Source organism: Strix uralensis, chromosome Z, assembly GCF_047716275.1.
Source record: "Strix uralensis isolate ZFMK-TIS-50842 chromosome Z, bStrUra1, whole genome shotgun sequence".
NCBI lineage: Eukaryota > Metazoa > Chordata > Aves > Strigiformes > Strigidae > Strix > Strix uralensis.
The window spans coordinates 10,847,077-10,864,596 of NC_134012.1; the positions used below are offsets into that span (position 1 = coordinate 10,847,077).

General features: G+C 42.5%; 2 protein-coding genes across 5 annotated transcripts in view; both read right to left on the minus strand.

Annotated features, from left to right (window-relative positions):
- The window catches only part of ELOVL7 (ELOVL fatty acid elongase 7), a 33,256-nt gene extending 25,008 nt beyond the window's left edge, over positions 1-8,248 (minus strand). For 2 of the 3 annotated variants that reach the window (XM_074856608.1, XM_074856606.1), the window contains exon 1: positions 8,208-8,248. The gene's annotated coding sequence lies outside the window, so the exon portion shown is untranslated. The remainder of the gene's footprint in view (positions 1-8,207) is intronic. The other variant, XM_074856609.1, reaches the window with a different exon arrangement.
- A 3,600-nt stretch (positions 8,249-11,848) lies between these two features.
- Positions 11,849-17,520, minus strand: part of ERCC8 (ERCC excision repair 8, CSA ubiquitin ligase complex subunit) — a 49,618-nt gene continuing 43,946 nt past the window's right edge. For both annotated transcript variants that reach the window (XR_012627195.1, XR_012627194.1), the window contains exon 14: positions 11,849-16,319. The gene's annotated coding sequence lies outside the window, so the exon portion shown is untranslated. The remainder of the gene's footprint in view (positions 16,320-17,520) is intronic.

Here is a 17,520-nt window from a genome sequence, read left to right on the forward strand (position 1 = left end):
CAGTTTAAAACAGATCAGCTCAGCCAGACAGCATGTAGGGATGAACCACCTACATCTGACCAAATCAACTGCACTAATTTTTTTTCCCCTCTTTACGATTCTGAAAGATTGCCAAATACAAATAGCTCAAAAAAACGTATCACATCAACAAAGTGCATTAGGCAATGGATGCATCACATCAGAATAACACAGGAGACAATACCACTTCCAGTGCAGACGCTTGGCAAGCAGCAGAGTACTCAGCCCAATACTAATATTCCTGTAAAACACTAGTATAAAAGGAACAGACAAGTGTCTAATAGTCTACTCAGCATGCAACAGCAGTAAAAGGGAAGAAAACTGGACTGTCTCCAGTAAAAAGAAAGATTAGGTTTATATATAACTATGCATTTAAGTTATCAAAAAAGGTCTTAGATAGCATTTTTTACATACAGGTTTCAGTGCTTTGCAGAAGAGGTCAGTGTGTTTGGTTGACTCTTTGTATGGAGCACTCACTCACCAGAGAAAAAGGAGCACCTTTTCCATCAGTGAGCACAGGAAAGCTGTGAACAAAACTAGTGTTGGGTGCCAGTTCAGTATTCCAGTTACTATGCAAAACTACCAGGCCACACACCACTTTCCAAACCTAAAGCAACACCACAGCCCTCATCACTCAAGCAGGTTTCTAAGCACAGTGGTTTGTCTTCACTCTTCTACCTCACTTCAGGATGATTTTATTGTTCACAATCAAACCAAGGATTTGCTTTCACCCATACTCACTGTCTTCCATATACAATATATAGCTGCAAGTTCATCCAGCTGACTATATCCAAAAAGCATGGTGCTTTCCCACTGACTGGAATGGAGGACTAGACCTCTTCCCACTGCTGTTGTCTCAACAAGTGAGCCAAGGTCATATAATTTCACCATCTGTTAAAGCAGGTCTCCTGCTTATCACAGAAGTCCTTCTAGATTTAGTTAAGTTTTGTCTGATGCTCCAGCACCTTGGATGAAAGCAACCAATGGCATGCAATCACACTTGACAAAATTATGTATAAAATCTCTACAGGATAAAAGCAAGTACACCGAATTGCACAACTTGCACAGCTACAGAGGCAATTTTCCATTCCATACTTTTAAACGTAGTTCAAATGGGGTATCTAAGCTGTTCAGTTTTAAAATACAATAGCAACCTCATTTCAACAGATACGAAAAACTCCAGACCAAATTAGAGCTCAGAATGGTCCAGTCCATGTTCAGGAATATTTTTTCTGCAAATTTCAGATAAGCTTCCCTAGTTGATCAAGTGGACCACTTCAGTTTATGAGAAGAAGTTTCAGGATAACCTGAAATTCAGCTGGAGGATTTTTCACCCCGTAAGATTTCAAACACTCATTAAAGTACTTCCTGAAGGAAGGCACAGAGAGCTCTGTGTTTTGCTCCTATGTTTTACACACCCTCCTCCAAAATGTAAGAGTGGTGTTCGTGGTTAGAAGCAAAAATGAGTGTATTTCCTGAACCCCAGAGCTATGCATAAAGTTACTTACAGCCTTGCCTTAGAGTTTTATCACTTTGTGTAAAACTAAACTCAAGCAGACTCTTCTTTAACACCCTAACTTGGTACAGAACAAAAGGTGCTACAGAAACAATGTTGTTAGCACAATAGTAGTAATGTAAGTGACCAAAGGAATTGATAACTGTAACAAAGCTTCTGAGTAATACAGCTCGAAAGTAGTTTTGTGAAAGGTTTAATTTCAAAGTTGACAGTGAACACTGAGCTTAACTCCATCAGCCCCTTAGCTTTTTGGACACTGTCTTCTACACATGTCAGTCACAAAAGACAAGGGTGGACAAGGCATTTCCAAAGCACATTACAATAACTTCATTAAGCTTGACAGACCCTTTCTGTACAGTTAAAGTTTCAAAAGTCAACCTTTTATTTCAGTAACGAAAAGACAAGCCACAGAACCCCACTACAAAAGTGATTAAAGTATTTAATCCAGATATTTCCAACTGTACATCTAAACAAACAAAAAGGGGATTGTAGTGGATGTTATAAATGCAAATACTGTAAAATACACCAAAGTATTCACTTGCAACATACCTGAATCTAAGTAATTTTCACCTGTACAGGAAAAGGCAACATTACCAGCTACTACTTCTCTGACCAGACTATAGACATCTCCATGCTGCACACCCCCATCTATTCATAATCATAGAATGGTTTGAGTTTGAAGTGGCCTTAAAGATCATCTAGTTCCAACCCCCCTGCCATGGACAGGGACACCTTCCACTGGACCAGGTTGCTCAAAGCCCCGTCCAACCTGGCCTTGGACACTGCCAGGGAGGGGGCAGCCACAGCTTCTCTGGGCAACCTGTTCCAGTGTCTCACCACTCTCACAGGGAAGAATTTCTTCCTTAAATCTAATCTAAATCTACCCTCTTTCAGTTTAAAATCGTTACCCCTCATCCTATCCCTACACTCCCTGATAAAGGCTTCCTGTAGTTTTGCTGTAGGCTCCCTTTAATGCTGCATGTTAAACAAATACTGCAGTATTTACTTAACAGAATAAATGAGCACATCTGATACACCCTGATACTCTTGATGATTCAGCCAATAGCTTTCATTAGAAGCAATACAAAAAAAAATTTACCAAAAGAAAACAACTGAAAATATTGGCTGTGAAGTGTTTTCAAAAAAATCAGATACATTTGACAAATATTTTATTTCAAACTTTAACTAAACATAAACAACTCCTCCCCCCCCCCCCCCAAAAAAAAAAGATCTTTTCTCCTCCACCAGTGACAACACTTCTAAACCAAGATGTTTCTCCTTCCCTGTTGCCTTGCACTCTGCTCGTGTACACATCAAAAAACATCAGCATCAACTAGTGGTAACAATTTCCAGGCACTTTACTTTTTAACAGATCAGGCAAAAACCAATTAAAAAAAACCCTCTACTTGTCACCTCAAATAACTTTCCTGAAAGAAAGTGCACAGTACCAACATGAACCATACCCACAGTCTAAAAGCATACAGAGAGGCATTGAATCAGGTTTTTGTGACTTTGTTTTAAGCCATTTCAGGACTGAAGATACAATGCAAATTTTTTTCCAAATCAACAAACTGATCTTTGTGTTTCAGATTCCAGCAAGAGTTGTCTCCTCCTTTTGTTAGAAAACAAAGAATAAAAGAAATAGAGTTATTCTTAGTAAGCTATATTTTTATCTCAGACATACCCATAAACTCAGAACGCTGTCACTGGGATAGAAACATTCTTTTGAATTCCAGTCCGGGAGATGCCTGTAGAAATTTAACAACTTTTCGCACTGTACATACCATTCCTTTGTTCAACATTTTGCAGTGCACCAGTTACACTCATATTCACACACATTCGGTGAGGTACTGCTTTAAATAAACAAAACAACAAATTTGAATAGAGACTCCAGGCACAGGGTCCAGTGTGCAAGGCAGCATATCAATATAAGAGATAATCCAAACTACAAAGAATTCACAATACAACTAAACGCACACATGCAGCGTGTAGAAATTCACACAGCTGCTACAAGCAGTTTCTCTTGAGCATAGCCTGCTCAAGCAGAGCAAGTCTGACTGTTTACAGGGTAAGTTTGCAATTATAAGAGCACTTTTAATGGTAGCAATGTCATTTTAATAAACTTCTCCCTTGTTGTAATCATACCTGCTCCTATGTTACCTTTGGCTTGTGCTGGAATAACCACTTTTCTGGCTGCATAATAAAACAGATTGGGAAAAAGACCCAGGGCAGGGGAGACAGCCTCACAGAAAAGGAAAGGGTATTCTTAACCCAGACCAGTTCCTCAGTGCTTTTCAGCACCAGCCTTCACCAAGGGTTATACCAGCACAACAGAAAGGTGACACAAGGGCAAAAGCACTTAGGATAAAAGAAATGCTGGTGAAACTACACCACCAGCCTAAGTTGGTATCATAAGCAGAGTGGAGATAAGAGCCTTGTTCACTGCTTTTACCATGACGAGTAATATATAGCTTTGACACAGTTAAGAGGGGCAATCTGAATACTATTACTCCTGGCAAATAAAAGGATTCATATTTTATTGACACATATTTTTGTCCTCCTTCTGACATCTGTGCCACTCTGCAGGTGGAACCCAGAGCTTGCTTTGGGCTGGACAGTCTTTACAAGTAGTTTTTAAGGGATTGGTTTTGTGTGCTAGATCATGATTTCAAAGTTAAAAATGCTACTGAAATTCAGTTCCTCAGATTGTCATCCAGAACCAAGACAACAACCAAGACACTTTTAAACCTGTGCTGCTCTAAACTCTGTATTCTTCTCACACTATGCAATTTATGAACTACTTACATGTCTCTTCTAGTCAACTTCTTCAGTGATAAAAGGTTTTGTGTACTCATCATAAGCAAACACAACATAAATAGCAGAACAAAAAAAGTAAAAATCAAGACATACATCAACAGACATACAGAAAGCATTTTACTACAGGAATTTAGTAAAGAGGAGACAAAAAAACCCCCCAACCTATTCAACATTTCTAGTTCAATGGTCAGCATTAAACACTGAAACCAAAGACAGGTAGAGAAAAGAGACACCTGAGTTGCTCTTGTGTCTCCCATCAGCAAAAACTTACATATTTAATTTCAGCTGAAATAGTTGAAATTCAAAAAAAAGTAAAAAATAAAGCATTAGAAGGATAGAAAAAAATTCTTAACTTCTGCATAACTTGCAACTCTGCAAAACTTCTTGTAAATTGAACATGTGACAACAGGCTACAGAAAATAAAAACTATTGTATGACCCTTTGGCTTTTATTTTCTTGCCTGTTAAAGGGACTACACTAAAAAAGTACAATCAGGCTTACAAAAGGAATTATTTTGTTAATGCAATGCTTTTGTTCTAATAATTTGATATTTTCAAGGGGTAAAAGGTTTACTTTTAACCATTTAGACTGCACTTGCCCTCTAGATGCAGCACTGAGCCTGGGTACCAGAGGGAGGCCCCCAGGCAAGCACATGGGACCTGTTCCCTAGCACTGTCCAACAATGCAGAGTAACTACCCACCTTTTAAATACCAAGTAAAGTAATTTTAAGTGAGCAGAAAGATCCTAAAATCAAACCCAAAACAACAGTGAAGCTTTTGTGACATGCTTTAAATCTATTTTATGGCAACAATTATTCTTAATTTTTGAACAGCCTCTATTCATTTCCCAGTGCTTAGCTCCCATCCCTTTCCACCTCGGAGGCAGCTTCCAAGCACAGACTAGCTTCCTCCTAAATACTCAGAAAGGCCTACCAGAACTGCTGTTTGAAGCATTCATAAATTGCAATAGAGAAAAACATAATAAAATCTGTCAGTTCTTAAACTTCATATATACTTGGGCATTGAGGAAACTGATAAAAACACTGCACCTATGTGTGTCATCTGCTGTGACTTCAGGAAAGAAAACCAGAACAACGAAGAGCTGCAGAGAGGGACAGAGGAATAGTGAGAGGAATGGAGTATTTCTTCCTTTTGAGCTACCCAGGCTTTGGGAAGTAACTTAAAGCTTTACAGATCCACTAGTCTGAAGTCAATATGACTGTTGGGCTATAAAATTATTTTTACAAAGTCATGTTGTGCCACTGAAGATTGCACCACCCCATCTATTCATCCTTGCCTATGTGCCATAGCTCTACTACCCATATTTTACAAATGGTCCTTAATCCACTTCACACAAAGCAAGTCAGATTAGTTTAACCCATAGTCAGGAGCTAAACGATCTCATTTGGGTTGGGGCAGACCAGAGAGATCACACCCCCTTTCACGAGAATTACGGGGCGACAGCCTCTGACAGCCATGCTGAGGCAGAGGGGTATCAGGGAGAGAGAGATGCCACCTGAAGTCTGCCAAATTAGGTCCAGATTACAACCAACATGATTTCACAAGCAGCTAATGAAGATCCAGGAAGGGATCCTGGCTTCCTTCCACCTCCTGCACCTGAACACAACAGAAACTTCCCTCACCACACATGCGGCGCCTCCCATGCCCATCCCATGCGCTGCTCACCCCTCTGCCTTGCTCCGCATCTGCCCACCCCTCCAGAAATCTGTGGGTTAAGCACCCAGACAGGAGCAGGCCAGAGAAGGACATAAGTATTAAACCAGAAGCACTGGGCAGAAGTAGATTCAAGAGGAAGATCAGGAGTTCAAGGTAGCAAAAAAATGTTTATTGCAGTGGAACTAAACAAAGCCAGGAAGGGCACAGCATGGCAAAGGGAGCACAGGCAGCAAAGGTCATCAAGTCATGTAAGGATACAGAAACGTACCCGATTAATTCTTTTACTGGTATGTAATTAGTTGATAGGTATTTCATGGTATTTGGCAAGCTTCATAACTAGTTAAGTCCTATTTGGCATATATTACTTGACTAATACCATGGCAGATTTCCCAACGCATTCCATAAATATTGCTTCCTGTACCATAACCTGCCTCACTCTACTGGTAAAAAATACTATTTAATAGAAAGTTGATTGATACATTGAAATGAAATACCATAAAGTTGCATTATTCCCCACTCTTGCCACAGCGGTTCTGCCTAGGAAGATTTTAAGCCTAGGTTTCACTAGGTTTTCACATCCTAGCTCTTTGTACTTTTTATTCAAGCAAATGTGTAAGTATAAGTGCTCCCATTCCTCAGTGAGGCATTTTCAGGGTATGTCCGCACTGCCTAACGCGGTGTCGATAAACAAGGATGCTACCTCTCCCTGAGGGAGCTCCAAGGCAGCCTGAAAGCTTCCTGGGCAGCAACCCAGATGCTGAGCAGCAGAGTAAGTCAGGCAGCACACAGTTCCCAGGCTGCTCCCAACAACCAGAAAAACTCGTTCAAGCTTCTCCCACATGGCAATGTTCAGTACAGTCCTACACACTGTCTGGAAAGGACTGAGTTACAATGGAGTAAGTAAGAGGGTATCTATACACAGCTGTAAGGTTTCTGGTTTGTCTGAACAGCTTTAGTTCACTTAGCTTGATTTCCTACACAAGCAAGCAAAGAAATCAGTAAGAGTTGGTCTGCAGCGTCACTATGACTTTTCAAGCATTACACAATTCTTTCTTTGTGGCAGCAACACCCAAACTCCAAAGCACCAACGTACTTAAAACATATTTACAAACTAAGTATCAATGTACTTACAACACCCAAACAACATACATGATATCCACAGTTGCAAAGGGTAAGTCCAAGAGACTGGCCCAATGCAGCCTTGTCAGCCACACGAGCCAGCACCCACACGTTTCCTCAGATCATGCTGCTGCTGCTGCTGCCGGTCCTTAAGGAAAGGCCCACCACACACAGCAGCAAAGGAGACCTGTCTCTGAGGAGGAGGAAGGCAGCAGGCCAGACAGATGCTCCTTCAACTTGCCAGACAACCCCTGACTAGACATCATCCCTCCAGCCCTACATTTTAATATCATCATCTCAAGTATATGGGCCACACCTCGCTGCCTCCAACCTTTGCCCCTGCAGAGAAAGAAGCATCCATTTCTTGATGCCTGGGACCACTCTTGTCTCTGGGGGGTGAGTGGGGGAAAAGACATTTTTCGAGAATAAAATCGCTGATGCAGCCTCCTGCACAAGGTGGAGGCCATCCCCACGCCTCATCCTTGGCGTGACTTGTTCTTCAAGACAGGAGGATGAGCTCAGTGCAGTCGGGGCACTGCCAGAGGGCTTGGACGGACAGGCACCACAGGGCGTGGGGCACGGCCAGAAGGTTTGGGGGCCAGGTGTCAGGTACAGCCAGGGGGGTGTGGGAACAGGCACCGTGGGGCACAGCTTGAAGGTCTGGGGGTAAGACACATCAGGGTGCAGAGAGCGACAGGGACCGGGGATGCTGGTGCAGCCACAGGACAAAGGGATTGGGGGGGGGGGGGGGGGGGTGGGCGTGGGAAGGCACAGCGTGGGACAGCCGGGGGTTTGCGGGAGAGGCGCGTGGGACGTGGGCGCAATCAGGGAGTTTTGGGGAGTTTTGGCAGCAGGTGTGCAGGAAGCACCCTCGAGCCCATCCCCACCCTCCTCCTCTTCCTCCCGCCCAGCCCTGCGCGCCAGAGACCCCGCGGAAGGACACCGGCGACTCCCCGTCTTAACACCACCCCGCGGCCGCGGAGGCCAGCGGGCAGGGAAGCACCGAGCCCCCGCTGCCGCCCCCGCCCCGCAGCTTCCCGCTCCCGCCGGGACCACTCACGCGGCACCGGCGCGGCCCCTCCTGTCCCTGCAGCCGCTGGGCAGCAACTGCGCGGCGGGACGGCTCAGCCGGCGGGAAGGCGCCGAGGTGGGGGCGGCCACGCCCCCCCCGAGCGCCACGCCCTCCCAGCCGACGGCCACGCCCCCCCCGGCGCCCGCTTGCCACGCCCCCTCTGTATCGCCACGCCCCCCTCGCCCGCTCGCCACGCCCCGCCGCTCTCCCACCTGTGCCCGGGGTCGTGCCGCAGACGCCGGGTTACGGGCCTCGGCGCTCCCTCCCGACGGGCCGAGGGGGCGGTTCGTGCCCCTTCCCCCGCGGCCAGGCCCCCCGGGGTGCCGGGGCCGAGGAGAGGGAGGAGACCAGACCGCTGGTCCAGTCGAGCTGTTGCGGCACCTCCGCCGCGGCGCTCAGGGGTTTCTCCAGACGCCCCTCCACCGCCCGGTCCCCAGCGCTTGCTGCCAGCACGGAGAAGCGCGGAGCGCAGCGCGGCTTCCGACGCCGCTCCGGGATCGGTGGCAACACGAAGGAGACATAATATTTACTTGTTTTAAGAACCAAAGCACAACCGGTCAGCTTTAGCTCCATGCTTTAGGGCATACCCTCACCCCAGAAAGCCGGCAGTAATCCTCTCTCGGAAGCTAAAATGAAGATAACGCTTCCCAGCGCCTCCCATCCAGAGAAGTGTGGGGCACAAATGTGATGGGGAATTCCTAGTGTATAAATAGGAGCTCCATTTATAGTTTGTTTGTCACTTTAGTCGACAGATAGAAATTACAGCTTTCTGAGATGGTTAGCATGGAGATGGTAGCTTGAGACAAAAGAAGAGGCAAAAACAAGGAGCAGGCAGAGGGTATGAATGCAAATTGAGGAAAAGAGGCAAACTCCTTTCATGATGTGCAGAAAAGTGCAAGATGGACTGTGAGCTGATGCCATGAAAAGAATACATAGTCAACGTGTAAGTGCAGAAGGGTCCTCTGAGTTGGAGGACAACAATAAGCTCAAACAAGAAGTAGAAGACCACAACAGGCAGAACCAGCATAGAAAGCTTGTTAGGTGCATGGAAATATAAGAGGCTGAAAAACAGGTAGTGGGATGGGGACGGAGAAACACAACTTGTAACAGAGATCCTGCAGAAACTCCACTAAGTGATTGATTAGGCTGGACATTAGGAGGGCTTTGACTTCTTAGATCTGCTTCATGATCCTATTGGAATTGTTAGGATTACAACAGATGAAGAAATCCTGGGGCTTTTGAAACAACATCTTAATAAGGCCAAAAAGGATATGTAGAAATATGATAATCCATTGAGCAATACTGTATGTCTCACCTAGGAGGGGAAAGTCATGAAACCAAATTAAAACACCCCAGCTCCCCACCCCCTTAATTTTCAGCAGAAAAAAAGCAGAACCTTTTATTTGATTTCTTGGTTCAAAACCATTTTTTCTAAGACATCAGCCAAGAAAAACTACAAACAGACCTTAAAAACCAGCACATCCCTGCTCAGACAGAGCCCTTGGGAGCCTTAAGACTAATAAGTCTTGACTTGTCCAGAGGGATGCGGCTATGTGGCTCAGCAAGCAACTAATATTCCTCTTGTGTTGTAATATCTGTTTTGCCATGCCTGATAGGACTGCCTTGGCTGACACAAAATGGGACACTGGGGTGCATAACAATAAAAAGTAAGTAGGTCACCTGTAGACTTCAAAATGCAAGACTGTTTTCATTAATAGAAATAAACAACAATTACCAGATGCATGCTAACAGCTCTAACACATTTGATGCCAACAGTGTAAGCAACAGGTCCTCTCTCTCTGGAGCCCCATAAAGAGAGGTAAGCGGCCTCACCTTCCATGCAACTTCAGGAGCAAAGGTAATTTGAATCATCAAGCAAGTCTGTGAGGGTTGGGAGAGGACAGAAATAATGGTTGGCCTGCTCATGGCAGGTAAATGATTAACATGCAGCAGGGAAAAGGCAGCATGAAGGAGACAGCTGTACCCTGCACACAAAGGAAAGAGAGAGGACAGGAAGTCAGAGGCATTTGCATTGTAAAAGAGGGAGCCAGCAGGAACCAGGTTTTCTCAGTGCTTAGTGCATGAAAGCTGCACATGAGATTTATTGTAAATTTAAGGAATCTTTTAAGTTCCCTGCATTCACCATCCAAGAACAGGGCAAGAGGGAATTGAATGTAAGACACTGGAGACAGCTCTCCAGATTTTATAAGACACAAGATTTAACTCCTGGTCTACACTGAATGAAGAACCGTGCTTGCTGTGAATACTGCTAACCAACGCCTTTCCTTATTTTGTTGTCTTACTAGAATGAAGATAGCTCAGATGCTACTTTTCTACCGACTAAAGACTCTCATTCTGCTGCTGAGGTTGTGTTTTAAGAGTCTTTTAGAGATGTGTACTCTCTAGGATTGTATTTGAAGCCTGAAGGGCTGATCAGGAAAACCACAGGAGTGGCTCCCTAGTGCACCAACAGTGTTGGTCACTTTTGCTGAAATGGTAACAGTTGTAACCAAGCAAGGTAGTCATCCAAAGAACACCAACACTTATCTGCATACCAATCTTGAGGAGATGCAAAGGCTACCCAAATCTTGTTTGCAAGTTTTGCTTTCCTGGAGAACATCTGGTTTGCCTGTGCACCTGTATGGGTGTTCTGAGTCACAGCTGCCAAACCTGTCCCAGACAGGTTCTATTGCGAACGGCCTGTATCCCACAGCTGTAACAGCACAGAGTGTTGCTGTGTTTGGCAGCTGGACTGGTTACAAAAGGGCTCTTGTGGCCCTTCTCATTTTCCAGTTGGCATTACTTTCAGACTTCTCTTAACTGCTTATTGCAGGGAAAAAATTGCTTTCTCTGTCTAATCTCTGAGCCGGAACAGTGTCCTTTGTGTGGCTCAGGCATTACTGAACATTCCTCTGCCTAGGTCTGTTCTGGAGAGCCATGCATGGGTCCTTGTGTAATGCTGGTGGTGACCTTCCAGGAGCAGTTTCCAAACATCAGAGAAATTCCTCCTATGACATGTATCACCACTTTTGCTGTGGCACAAGGTAAGAAGATGACACAGTCCTGCTCATCTCTCTGTGGATGAGCTGAGTTGTTCAAGGAGGTTTCCCCCTCTCTCTATGGACATAGACTGCAGGTGACTGTACAGAAGTGAGTAGCTGGTTTTACATGGGTTCCTGACACCATGAACCCACCGCAAACTACTCCAGTATTGTCAAGTCAGCTCTGTTTCAACAGTTACAAGTTTACCTACATGTTGAGCTCCAGTTTTGCCATTTGAACAATAGTGAATTTGATAAATTCTTGCAAATATGACAAGGCTATTCAGATAGGGAACTTTCCATATAAAGCCACCTATTTTGAGTAAGAGTATTAAAATCATTAGGTCCTTACAATAAAAAATTGGTTTACTATCATGCAGCTGAGACTGGCTCTAGGCAGGAGTGAAGGAAGGTGCTCCAAGAGTAGGGTGAAAAATGGCTATTGCAAAAGTGGAAGCAATAATGGTAAGTGTATGAAAAATGTCTTTAAAGGGGATGTTTAACAGAAATAGTGTCAAGGTGTCATATATTTATATATGATATATATATGTGATATATGCCACATTTTATTATACGATATACATATGCGATATACACACATTTTATTATGTATGTATAAATTTTAAAGTTTATGTGTGTATAGTACATACACATTATATACAAATATACATAAATATAATATACTGTATTTATAAATATAATGCACACACACACATTATATAATACAGTTTATGATATACACACTGTGCTTCTCAAATGAAAACTGGTAGTGACACATCTCTTTAAAGTGTATTGCTTAAATACAGGCTGACTGCAACTCAATCTATACCAGAAAGAAGTAAATCACCTGCAAAAAATGTGTTACTGTTAGCCAAAGAAGCCTTACTGAACATAATGAGAAAACCAAAGCCAACACACTTGTCCAGCCTATTCCCAAAAATCATAACCTTGCATCACGAGATTTTTCATTTTAATTTTTCCCATCTCTGAAAACAAGAAAAAAAGAGCCAATCTCACTAACATTGTGAATATAATCTCCAATTTAAAAATGTATAAATGTGAAGATTTAACTGCCTGTTGCACAGGGTGGATAACCATTGAATGAACACTCCAAGCATGTTCCATGATACTGCAGACAGTGGCTATTCTGGACCTCACAACTTCTTGCAGCTTTTCACAGCTGAGAACTCTAGTTCAGATGCCATCTACCAACTGTTTTGTTATACCAAATTTATAGCTGAATCTTTCATAAGTCAAATTTTAACTGTATGTGTTATTGACACTGATGGGAGCAAATATTTTATTCTGTAGGATCTCATCTAGACGAAGCTAAAGGAAGTAGTAATCTCTTCAGGATGCTGGAGGGTTGTGGGGCATGTTTGTTGTACCTGGGTCACAACATTATGCCATAATCACAGCCTTATCTGTGAGCTGGGTGCATAAACATGTCTGGAAAAGTAAGTTCCTTTTAGAGATCAGTGCTCCACAACTGTAAAAGCATTCTAATATGTCTAATTTTAAAAAATAAATAAATAAACAAAATAATGTCAACAAATAAGTGAATATTAACTCTGCAGAATACCTGTGCTGTGCTCAATAGGCTTTAACTGCCCAAACTGGCAGGTGCAGGAATGTTATGGTGCAATATGCCAGAAGGGTGCAGAGCTCTAGGAAGATCAATAAGCTGTTAGTACAAACTACACCACTTCTAAATCAGAGTAATCAATAAGAATTTTCACATGATTTAAAGTTTGCTTTGTGCTGTTAGAAGCAAGTGAGTTAATTAGGCAAGCTGAAGATAAACCAGTATAGCCTAGGGAGACTCTTTGGTGCTAGTGAAGACTTAGCTGTGCATGTCATCGCAGCATGCCATGTCCTGCACAACATCTGCAAGGATAAGAGTATGATCTTTCTCAGGTGTGGGCTTGAGTAGCTGCTGATTTGCATTTTTCCGAACACAAAAGGGACAGCTTCTTTATCCAAGCAGCATGTAACGACAGGAAGATGTGTAAACAGCTGTATCTCATATCATTTTCCTATTCCGTTGCTAGTGAAAAGACCACGCTCTGGGAGTTTGTGGCCTGCCATGTTCCCTGAGCAGGAGAGACAGGGATGCCTGTCAAAGATTGCTCTCTTTATCACGTTCAGTGTCCATGCAAAAACTCCAACTAATTTTGCCAGTTTCCAGACATTTTGCTATGAGAATGCATTACAAAGATGGTACACCTTGGTTAAGGACTGAAAAGAGACCTTCAAACCAGAGCCCTTGAGTTGTTTCATTTGTTTCATACTCAGACAGCCAAGGCTCAGGAGTTAACTTATCAACCAACTGAGTATCACAGTGAGAAATGAACATCCACAAAACTTCTGAGGAAGACACTGAAAGCCCACTTCCCCTTCTTCAAAACCCAACTGTCTATTTTCCTTCTCCGGTCTCTTCTCATGTTTCTCATGCTGACATCCGCAAGAATTCCCATTAATCTTCCTAAACTGCAGAGCCTTTCTAACAGAAAACCAGATTCTCTTTCCTTTCTCTGTCAATCTCTGAGATATGAGCAAAACCAAAGGACCAGAAAAGGGAATTTTACCATTAATTACAACCCACAGTCCATTCTGCCTTGACAGATATGCCAGTACTCATAGGATGCAAAACTACATTAAAATCTTACCAAGAAATTATTTTCCAGAATTGATTCTTAGCCACAGTACATGTAGTTAACAATGCACTATGGAAACCTAAGTCTTTCATTGATTTTTATTTTTTTTTGACTTTTCTAAAACTTTCTCCAGTCAGGATAGGGAAGAAGAACAGGAAAGTAAAAGGAAAGAAACAGATAAGCAAAAGGGAAAGAGGTATTCAGCACCATTTCTGTGAATACATTATAGCTTTCCCTGGTTGGGGTTCCCATCTGATTTCAGACAAATCAGGCTATCTTTGCCCCCATTCCCCCATGACACTAATGTCACCTGTGTTTGTTACACAGGCTACAGATTAATAAATTACTTTGAAAGTGAAGATACCCTCTCATGCTCAAGGAAAGTTAAACCATGGAAAAATAAACTTGTGGCAGACATGCTTTTCAAGACACTCAGAAAAGGACCTATAGACAAGATATGTTTCAAATGGGCTAAAATAAGTACTGTCGCTTTTCTAATAAGGGCTTCAATAAATTCAGAAGAAACCAACTGATCAGGTATAAGAACTTGATAATTTAGATTAATTTTTAGATAAGATATTAAGTAGAATTGGCTGGGAATTTCAACACATTTTGGATCTTGCGGCATGATAGAGGAGTCTTTGTAGTTTGTACTGTGTTGTCATAGCTAAGTTACACACATAAACAGGTTGGTTTTGAAACTGAACCTCTTCACTGGCAATATAAGACCCGTGAGACATCGATTCCTGAAAAAGAAATCCCATGAGCTAATTACCAATCAATCAATCAATCAATCAAAAATCTATATTACATTTCATAGCTAATCACACTTCTGTGGTCTCTCATACCTATAGTACTACCACAGATCAGGTATTTTAATTTAGGCTTTTGATATTAAGCAAAAAGAACAAATTACAAAACCCTCCAAAAAACAAAACAAAAACCCCACCAAAACAAACAACAAAAGAATTCTTCACTTATGTATTTGTTTTTCTAGAAATATTTGCCAAGGCATTAAGGACATCTCCAAATATCACGTTCGTATACATAGAAATTTGGACACCCAATGACTTTCCCTCATGAAAGGATGCACTGCACAGGTCTGCAGTTACATCCATAACTTCTTAGAGTCACAAAAGCCCATCTCTCACAGTCTCACAGTGCATGTTCAGATGGAGCAGGTGCGCTGCAAAGTAGTGGTGGCAGACTTGAAGAAAACGCTGGAGAGTCACAGATCTGTTTTAATCTGAAGAGTGAGAAAGCACCATCTGTCACTCAATAGAAAGGCTGTTTTATGCTTCGCTTTGGAGTGAGGAAGACACCGATCAAAGCATTTAAATCAACTAGATGCATGGTAACATTTTACAAGGACTAAGCTGCAGCATCTTAAAGATATTTTTTCCTAGGACAGGTTACAATCTTCCAGTCTCTACAAACAATGAGCTGAAACTGCAGGAGAGAGCAAAAAAGGGAAATGTGTACAAACAAAACTTTTGGAGTAAGCTAAGAAACAATTTCTCATAGAGACACTATCCTTACGGAAATCAGATTCCTGAAGAAGGAGGCTGTCAGCTTGAGGTTTTTCCCCTGTAATTTAGGACAAACATCGTTTTTTAAGGAAACACGGTTCTACAAGAGAATATACCCAGTTGTCTCAAGAGTTTCTTTCTAAAGAAAACCAAAACCATCAGGACCCTAAATGCTGGCTATATGCTGCACCCCAAAGAAGAATCATGCTCAGGGAGTAAAAACAGCCAAACAAGGTATACTTTTCTGCTTATTGACAGTATTCCCTGCATGGTGGATCCCCATCTTAGTTATGTCAGTGAGAATTTGGAGCAAGTTCATTGAGTCGGGCAATTTTCATAAAATCTGCAATAAGAAAAAAATTTGCCAAGAGTTGATATTATTGTATATTCAATCCAGAAGAATGGCTGAAAATATTATTGAGTGATACATCTTCATCCTGCATAAGCATGAGAAAGAGCAGTAAGAGGGAAATGAGTAACTAGTTCTGGTATTTCTCAGTTTAAACACCTAACCCTGAAGCCGCAGCAAATCACACTTTCCCAGTAAGAAGTGCAGCAGCGATGCACTGAGCCTCTCCGTTGTTATCCATCTGCCCAGCGCGAAAGCCTGGGAAGATCACAGTTCTGTTATACTAGGCTGGTCCCATCAGCACTCTGCCTGGATGAGATGATGCAGATTCCACCTCACAGCATTATTATCCAAACAACTTTACCCCCAAACCTGCTCAGTTCTGCCCATGGTCTTCCCCTTCCTTTCAGTTGACAAGTTCATGCCATAGAAATAGGCATCAAGAATATACTTCTTTCTTGCATCTTCTCTCTTTTACACTCTCTCCAAGGTGTAGCAGGGAGGCCACAATCTGAGCTTTAAGACTTCAACAAAACAAAATGAAAACAAGATCACATGCACAAATAACTAAGGTGTGCTTGACAGTTCTCATGCACTTACATGACTCTATCCCTAGCCCTCTCCAAACAAAAAATTCTGATCCTTTCTACATGCTCCTGATCAGCTAGCACAGACATGCATACACATCATTATCTTTTCCTTCATGAGGAAGAAGGCAGTGTTAGAGTATAACAGAAACTTTTATTCAAAGCATTACTTGTTGTATCTCTCTTTCCTTTAACTTTTACAATCAAATCTTGCATTTTCACAGGAAGCACCTGAGCCACCACCACACACCAGCAAGACAACACATGACTTCCCATTGTGATTAAAGTTCTCTTTCTAAATAAGGGCACACACTTACACTACTATCACAACAGTTCACATACACATACCTGAATTCCTTTTATCCTTCCCAGCTCGTGTCTGTAGTAGCATAACCACAGCAACAGCAAACTCAGAGCAAGTAACTAGAGCTTTCTTGAGGGCTGAGTAAACACTTTTCAGACTGCTGAGCTTGACAAAGCTGAGCTGTACTTAGTTGGCACCATGGCAGTAGTGGAGGAAAGAGGAGAGGAGCTAACCCCATGAGGTTATCACACAGTTGTTTGGGTTGTTATTGGGCTGGGCATTGCCTCCTTTCAGGGACTTTACTGGCCTGGCTTTATTACTGCCTCACAGAAAAAAATCCTGCACACCCCTTTGCATAGATGCATTTTTGTTGCCATACTATCCTTGATCTTCCAGGCAGCTATGAGAGTGTCTTTTAAACAGATAGTACTAACAAGCAGCACTACTGCTGATACAGAGGTGACATGCTTACAGAGGTGAGCTAAGTAATCTTGTTTTTTTACAAAGTGTTTGAAATTCCTTTATTACTACTAACTATGAATGTCACTTGCAGCAGTTCAGAACAATGAATTTTTGCAGATAAAGATGTCTTCTTTATGTGTTTAAAGGAGGGCAGCAGAGCTACCAGTGCGGCTCCAGGCAAGGCTTAAAGATATTAATAGTAACATGACTGGAAAAAAACATTTTATCTTGGAGAATCTGCAGTGAAACCTAAAATGGTCTGTGAAGGAGTCTAAGGCCAGTATGGAAGAAAGGTGGGGAAAAACCCACCAAACAAACTAGTGAAACTTTTAGCCTGAATTCAGTGAAGCAAATGGTTTCTTCCAAAAAAGA